The following is an 8,932-nucleotide window of genomic DNA, read 5'->3' as shown; positions in this document are numbered from 1 at the left end:
AAAATTGTTCTTTTTGTTTGGTAGATGACACACTATTATTTAGAGTATAATAAGTGGTTTTTAAATGTGTATATCAAAATTCATATTATGTCTCAAATATAATTATCTATATTGGAAAATTTAGAGTATAATAAGTGCTTTTTAAATGTGTATATCAAAATTCATATTATGTCTCAAATATAATTATCTATATTGGAAAAATGTTGTGCCAAAATTTGGGTCATAGTGTGATTGGTTAACAAAAAACAAAATCATATTTAATTGTTAATAAGAATTAAACTATATATGATCTAAAGAAAAATCAAACAATATTTGTACAAACAAAGAGCAAAACTCAAACTTTTAAAACAATATATATTGCTTTAACCCCTGAAGTGTAGTGTAGTCAAGTTGTTGGTGTACAATACATGTGAGTGATGTAAATTTGAGATACTGAAAATGAGATATGTATTAGTTATTTGATTGATATGAAAATAGAAAGAAAAAAATAATACAAGATTACATATATATCCTTTAAAAATGAGATAAAACAAAACGTTTTGATTTTTGTTTTTCGAAAAAGATAAAAAGTATATGGTCCATCTTTATTTTCAATAAGACAATGGTGGGAAAATCCGATTTCAGGATGATATATGGATTAGAGAAATTACACTTCGACGATCTTTTCCTCGACTATAATCTCTATCGAAACAAAAATAGAATCATGTGGAGAAAATGTTGCAATGACACAAAACTTAGTCCTCATGTATCCTCAATACAGATAAAATGTGTCCGACCCTAATGAATGAACATTTGGTTATTATGAAGAAGACTCGAATTGCTTTCATCAAAATTGATCACATTCTGCCACACACTTCATATGAACATTGTGATTGTGCTATGCTGGTATGGTTGTTTCTGTTTGAACTATTTCTCCGAGTGGACCGAACAAAACGCCACAAGTCAATGTTCTCGCTAACGAGAGCTATCCTTAAAGGCTGTTCTCGGGTTTTGAAGCATGGTCTTCTCTCTGCATCTCAAGCTCTTTTTCTTTCGTTACAATGGTTTTTCGGAATATCTTCAAAAGATGCAAACTGAACCCGTGGACAAGCAACTTGCAATGCAAGATCATTAACCAACTCCTTGATTTTATCACTTCTGCCAACAAAGTTGGTTCCACAGTTAACTTCAAATAGAACACCAATGCGTGAATCGTGATTTTTTTTTTTTGAATCAGCAAATTTTATTTAAAAACCAGATCTCTGCTCAAGACGAACATCGACCGGTAATTCAGCGAATACAAACGAAAGGCGCCGTATATAGGCGGAACACCCAAAAAATAAACACCATAAAAGGCATCCCTACACACAACACCTAGTCAAACCCTACCTGACAACACTCACCAAAATAAACATCACCACCTGAAAATGTTGTGAATCGTGATTGTATGTACTGATTCCACCTTCAGCTGCTAGTCTTTCGGATTTCTTGTCAGCAGTTGGAGAATGTCAACAAATTCTCCAAAGAATGCATTCCAACTTTCTGCTACATATCAACCAACAGTAAGCACACACAACATTTTCAGTTCCATAATGTCATGGTTATCATATTTTCATCCTTTTCACACTACTTTTCTGGAAAAACAACTGCCAACATATCATCTTCACTAAGAAAAATAAAAAATAAAAAAATTCTACAAATTTCAATCATCCATATTGCTAGATCAATACAACCAAGACTAAGTTTTCAATCCTACACACACATACATTATAAAGATAAAGATATAAATTTGTTATAGCATCTGATGTAGTTCCTATTGATTGACTTGTTTCAACAAAAAGGTACTTTCAAGGGGAAAATTTATCATTTGAATCTTATATTCTCATTTGAATCGATATAACTCAACCCAATTGTATCATTTACAAAATAGACCAGAAATTGTATCAATCTTAGGTGAACATTACAACTAAAACAGGTGAAAATCAAAATAAATAAATTGTTACAAGATTCTTTTGAAATACCTTCAGTTCCCCATTTCACCACTTGCATACCCTTGAGTAGATGACAATAGAGGTGCAAATCATGTCAATGCAGAATGAATTCACCATCCCTTGTCCATTTTGTTGAGACTCTTCATGATGAGCTTCTTGTGATCCATGTGTTTTTTCTTCTCTGTGAAGTAGCTATGAGAATAACAATAAAGAATGGTCAAAGGAAGTCAAAAGAATGATCAAGTTGAAGTAAGGTTCATAAATACAAAGAGCATAACATAGCATAGCATAGCACATAGTATATAAAGATAAATTAAAAAAAATATATATATTCCAAATGAGTAGGTAGACATTCCATGTCCATGAATCATAAATTGCTTGTTCGGTGAGCATTTTTTCATACCTTATGTGCTATGCTATCATTGCTCTTTATTTAATGTGATGAACGATTTTGGTTGAGGTTGTGGTCGTGTCCCATCTTCAATTTCCAAAATCTTGCACTTCTAAGCCAAGTAATTTTCGGGATTCATCATTGTTAAGTTGAACTCGTGTAGGTCTTGTTTACATACCCAACGATACCCGCAACTCTTCACCTCAAAACCCACAACTTCACCCTCAATACATTGAAGGCGGATAGTTCCAAAAACATCATAGGACTCTCGAGGGAAGTAGACTAGCCATATGTGACTTGATTTGGTCGTAATAAGATCTCTATCAACAATTACCGGAAGCTGTCTACGGTTCCTCTTACTACCCATTTTCATATAGACCAACAATGGAAAATGATATATCAATTCTGGATCTTGAGGTGCCGTGGAAAATAATACACAACTTACAAAGCCAATGATATTATTGTTATTGTCATGCATAATAGGAGATTCGTCTATTTGTATTGAACCACCCATGCTCTGATTGTTGATCCAACTTGGTATTTCACTTCTGGAGTAACAATTTGAAGCCCGTCCAAATAGTTAAGGTAGGATTGTTGGTATGCCCAAATGAATTGTGTCATCCATGAAAATGTCATGCTACTGCAATGTTCCCTCTCACCCAATTTTGGACAGTTGAAAATGAACAATCCTTTAATCCACCAATCGTACTTCCCAATAGTGGTAGGAAAAGGAAGTTGAGGCAAAGATTCCAACAACTTGCAATGCTCCAAATTTAAATATACAAGTTTGGAAAGCTTCCTTAAGCTAGGTAGTGTCACAAAATAGTTTCCCCGTAAGTTTAATCTTTCAAGCGAGCGTAAACATTCAATTGAATCAGGAGCTTGGCTTAGATGGCAAAAGCTAATGTCAACGTTATGCAAACAATATAAGCTATGCAAGGATGGCAACAAATATGTGATTCTCGTGGGAGCAGGCGATATGATCCATTTGAGGACACTTTCACTTGACAGAATCCTTGACTTGTTAAACACTTTGGAACAACCACACATATTTAGATCTTCAAGAGAGCTAAGACCGAATATGTTGTTGGGTATGCTTACTAGATTATGGCAACCGTCTAAATTCAAGTAAACAATGGATCCAACACAACAAGGTGTATACATTCTTCCAAATTTAACCACTCAAGATTCGGGAACTCTCCAAAATCTCTTATCTTTTATATTTTGGAGTTACATAGATCCAATCTTCTCAAATTGGGAAGATACTTGTGACATGAAAAACCAACAAAAATAGAGCCATTACTTTGATTATAGCAAAATTGTTTCGAATTTGTTTATATTTCTAAGATAAACATTAATAAAAAAGGAGTTATAGTACCTTCTTGCTTTTCCATAGTTGTTTGAGGCTGCTGCTCTTCAAGATCAATTCAACAAGTTGATTGGGCTGAAAACTTGATGGCAAGTACATGAAAGGATATTCATGCCAGTCAAAATACCTTAATTCGTTCGAAAGACAACTTGGGAATGCTGAGATATTTTTATTATAGTTGATGATGAGCAATCTAAGATTACTCATTTTTGACAAGTCTCCAACGTTCAAAACGACATCTTCAACATGTTTTTCATCCAAAACGTTGGCTTCAACATGTTTTTCCTAAAGCATTGCAAAAAATAAAAGAAAAAAATCAAATTACTTTCAGTATTTATAGTTTTTATAAAAATGGAAATATGTTCTTTTTTATTTCTAAACAGCAACTTTACCATTTTCTCCATGATAACATTGTAGAGTTGTTTTTTGGACCACACCCTGCTCCACTTTCTTCACTCTTTGCTTGAATTTTCTACCACAATTTTTCTGCCTAGCTCTTCCAACAAGGAATGCATTTTAATACCTTCATCCTCGATGCTTATTAATGATATATCAATGAGAACTCTTAATCCAATATCAGCATGAAATCCACAACAATTTAGAATGTTTTTAACTCTTTTCTCAGGCCAATAGTTGAAAAAACAAGCAATATCAAGAAATATTTCTTTTTCCGTATGATTTAGACCATCAAAACTTAACTGCAGCACATCCATGACATCATTATCTGGACTTTCTCTCAATCTAGTCAATGCACTCTTCCATTCAGTCACATTACGACCAAACAAAAATGAGCCCAATACTGTAATTGCTAGTGGTAGACCTTTAGCATAATTCAATATCTCATCTGCCAAATTTTGATAATTACTCATAATAATTTTCTCAACTTTGAAAGCTTTTCGACAAAATAACATGCGAGACTCGGCCTGATTCAAAAGTGGAACTTTGTAAACTACATCCACTCCATACTCTTTCAATATATGCTCATCTCTAGAAATGATAATAATTCTACTCCCTGCACCCAACCATTCACGACGCACAGCTATTTTTTCCAACTGTTCAACTCGATCTACATATCAAGAATCAAAAGGGCCCTTTCACGACATAGCCTTCTTCGTATCAAATTAGTTGCGCTGTAATGATTGCATATTTGATTGTGTTCTATGCCGACAGTTTGAAGTAGGATTTGCTTTTGTGCATCGAGGGGACCGTCATATGATCTATAAATTTTGCTTACATCATCGATAAAACAGGATGCACTAAATCGATGAGATATTTGGCCATATAAAGTTGTAGCAAGGGTTGTTTTCCCTATTCCTCCCATTCCACAAATTCCTATAGCACGAACACCATCAACCGAATCCAAAAGCAAATGATTATGTAGTGCTTTTATAGGAGAATCAATCCCAACTAAATCTTTTGAAACACATGAAGATTCGCACTCCAATATATTCATTATCGTTTGAACAATCTTTTTAATCTCTCCAGATTGTGGCCTGAATGTTCAAAAAGTTGTTCAATAACATTAAATCATCATGTACGAAAACAAAAAAAATAGTTTGAACTCCAAATATTTATTCTAGAGGCAAAAAAATTAACAAGGCGTTAGACTATGAGGATTCAGGTTTATGTCTTGTTAGTGTCAATGTAAATCATTTCGTAAGTACTTTTCGAATTTTTGTCCTAGACTCGTGCGCCATCCCTTCACCTTATATTTTGTACAAAAAAAAAAAGAAGATAAATTACTTACTTATCATCCCAACCAGAGATACTCGCCATTTGTTTTAGAGCTTCCCTCCATCTTGACACCATCTGAGAGTCTTGTTGGAATCTTTGTTCATGTTTGGCAAAAGCTTCACAATAAATCCCACTTTGCTTTCGAACCTCAGAAGGATCAACATCATAGAAAACAAGAAGAACATGTTTTTCAGATCCCTCAACACATTCACAAATCTTCTCTAATTCTTGCAGGCACCAAGTTGAGGAAGCATAGTTTTTTGAGAAGACGACAACAAAAACCTGAGATCCTTTGATTGCTCGAAGAAGCTCAGGTCCTATGGATTCACCTTTTTTGAAGATTTGTGTCATCACGAAATACAAAAATACCTTTTGTTTCAAAGGCATCGAAAAGAAAATCGATGAAATTGTTGCGAGTGTCTTCCCCTCTGAAGGTGACAAATACATCATAATAATTTCTTCTTGAAGAAGTCACAAGAGCTGAATATAAGTTGCTGCTGCTAGCCATCTGAATAAGTTAAATTGTTAGAAAAGTGGATTGGAATATACTTAAGCAAGAACTTACTCATTTAGTTCCAACACAAACAAAAATTCTAAATAAGCAAGAACAATTAAAAAAGCAACAATTTTGACAAAAACCCATTAACGAAAACACAAATTCGTGAGAACCCATTTCAGGAATTACCTTGAATCGATCAAATTCGATGTCTTTATCGTTGAAAAAAGTGGGAGCAGGTGTTAGAGAAAGCGCTGGAGGAGGTGAGAAACTAACAGAAACCTCAGAAAACAAACGGTTATGGGTTGTTATTGTTGGAATTTGTGATGGTTATGGGGTTTGAGGTTGAAGAGCAAAAGAAAGTTGAAGAAGATTCTTTTCTGGGTTCAAGCTCGTGAATAATGAACGTTAATGGGTTGAGGAAAAGTAAGAGCATTTTCGTCATTTCATTCCCAAAGATGAAGAAAACATTTTTTTATTTATTTAAAAAAACTAGCAATATAGATACGATAGCGATGTGTTTGTATGGCCTGAGATTTAATGATACGGTGTCATTAATGGCACCAAAGTGCTACCCTCGCACTTTCGTACGTAACATTCTGATAATTATATAAAAAATAATTAAATTGTTAATATGGTAAGAATGTTTATAGATACTAGCGGAAAGACGCACTATCGTGCCCGTCCGTCCGCTCTTTCTACCGCGCTAACGCATGTGATTATTTTATTATGTTTGTTTGTATAATTTTGATTAAAATTTTTAAATTTTTAAATATTATGGAAATTATTGATATATTGATTTATAAGCAAAATATTGTCAAGACATATAACAAAATTATTTTTGAACTCAACATATTTTAGTTTGCCTGGATAAATATTAAGGTAAAATAATGATCATTTATTGTTTATTCTAATAGTAATTAATAACATCATAACATAAATGTGTGTGTTGTGTAAAAGAAACATCATAAATAAATGTATGAATGACATGTTATGTAAAAGAAATATTGTTATAAGTGCGATAAAAGAATATCTTAAAAAATTACATTTTTCGTAAAGTCTTCATCTTCTCCTTCTATTTTCTCTTCTTTAATGAGAACTTTTGTTCAATTTTGAGAAACTCTTCTTGATAAAGCTACATATAATTGACCATGGCTGAAAACATCCCGTGGAAGATAGATTTCGACATTGGGAATGGTACGCCCTTGTGACTTATATATTTATGGTAATAACAAAACTTAGTCGAACGGGAAACTGTTTTCTACTAAGCACAAAGGGAAGTCATGAACTCGCATTTGTTTTTAATTTAATTATGGGCAATAATGTTTTTTTTCCAGCATTGCTTCATGTTAGGATTTCCACATCCAACATATTATTAAATAAACCACGCCAAACAATCGTGTTCCATTACACAGTCATATCTAGGGTCTATGTTTCGCAACAACATCAAAGGTGCACCTTTTTTTACATTTAAAATATATGTTGGGATACTTCCTTGAGCAGCTTTAGTTTAGAAATTTATGTTGATATAAGTTATGAATATCCCCTTCAACCTCGTTAAATGACAAAAAAAACTATGTTATTCTCTTGGAAACTAATTGATAATTACGTCATTCAATTTTTGAACATCATCATTTGTAGGTGTAATTATGACTCTTTCGACCATATAAGAATTATGATATTACTCCTCGCCTATAAATCACATACACTCCTCATATTAGATGTGTACTGAACATGTGTTGCATCCGCATCCACAAATATAGAGCTCGTTTGTTATAGCTTTTTTTAGGAAAAAATCACTTTTTTTAAGAAAATAATCACTTTTAAAAATATTGCATACGTTTGTTACAAATTTTTAAAAAAATCGTAATCTAAAAAAATCTAAAAACAGCTTCAAATGAGAAGCTGTTGAGAGCGACTTTTCAAAAAATAGATTTTTTTAGAGGAGAGAGAAAATATGGATCTAAAGATTGAACTAATTTTCTAACAAAAAAATTGCTTTTATATAGCCGTATCAAAACAAACTAAATTATTTTTTTAAAAAAAATTGATTTTTATTGCGGTAAACAAACGCAAAAATAGATTACGATTTTTCATAAAATCTCTAAAAAATAATCTCTAAATTATTTTATGTCAAAATCACTTTTATTTTAATCCGTAACAAACGGGCCCATAATTACCCTAAATTATGTGATTTTCTCAAATTATCAACGTTATTGGCGTGTCAATATCCGTGTTGTATCCGGTGTCGGTGTTAGTATCCATACTTCTTAGCGGTCCTCTCTTTTTATGGCCTCGAGATGATGGTTTGAATGTAACCAAAAACAAAAGATGGTGGTTTGAAGCTTTCTAGTGTTTCGTTTTTAGTTGTTGGTAACATGAGTGTGATTATCGTTTAACAATTTTGAATTGTTTAAATGGTTTTAACACTTTGATTTCACTGTATTTTGTTGGATATTGGATGGGGACCATGGGAGCGGTTTATCAATTGTGTACATGCAGAACGTTTGGAATCACAAAGAAAAAAGCAATGCTTTTATTCCTTTAAATGACGAGTGGAAGGAGCTTAACGGCGGGGGATATTATTGCTTATTTTCCCTTTATTTAATAATTAAAAAAAATCACGCTATCATAGTTTGTATAAGCAATTATAAACCGGCAAGGTCAAATAATTCTTAAAATTAATCCTAAACAATTGAATCATAAATCGCTTATAAACCAGCAAAGTCAAATATATAATCCATAAAATTAATCGACTTTGATTAGTTGTAACATGAAAGAAAAAGAAAAAAACTAAAAATTACGAATTCGATGCGAGAGGGTTGAGAGAGGTTGAGAAAAACTAAACAATGCGGGAACGAACTATTAACTGTGAGAACCTACTTATTAATATTTAATATAGTGCTAACAAATCTTTTTCTAAAATATTTTGAGTCTTAATTTTTTTTAGAGGATTTAAAGTTCAATCTTTA

At 32.7% G+C, this 8,932-nt stretch overlaps 1 pseudogene across 1 annotated transcript; it reads right to left on the bottom strand.

Annotated features, from left to right (window-relative positions):
• Positions 1 to 1,197: 1,197 nt before the first annotated feature.
• Positions 1,198 to 5,972, bottom strand: LOC146918265 (disease resistance protein Roq1-like; annotated as a pseudogene). Its single transcript, XR_015016097.1, has 6 exons — positions 5,478 to 5,972; positions 4,123 to 5,223; positions 3,740 to 4,015; positions 2,397 to 3,626; positions 2,001 to 2,162; positions 1,198 to 1,521 (listed from the first exon to the last, which is right to left on the bottom strand). The product of XR_015016097.1 is annotated as a disease resistance protein Roq1-like (transcript).
• Between the last annotated feature and the right edge of the window lie 2,960 nt (positions 5,973 to 8,932).

Source organism: Medicago sativa, chromosome 6 (assembly GCF_051527215.1).
Source record: "Medicago sativa cultivar Bolivia chromosome 6, Bolivia_mono, whole genome shotgun sequence".
NCBI lineage: Eukaryota > Viridiplantae > Streptophyta > Magnoliopsida > Fabales > Fabaceae > Medicago > Medicago sativa.
Note: the sequence above shows the minus strand (reverse complement) of the source record. Positions and strands in the feature narration are given on the sequence as shown.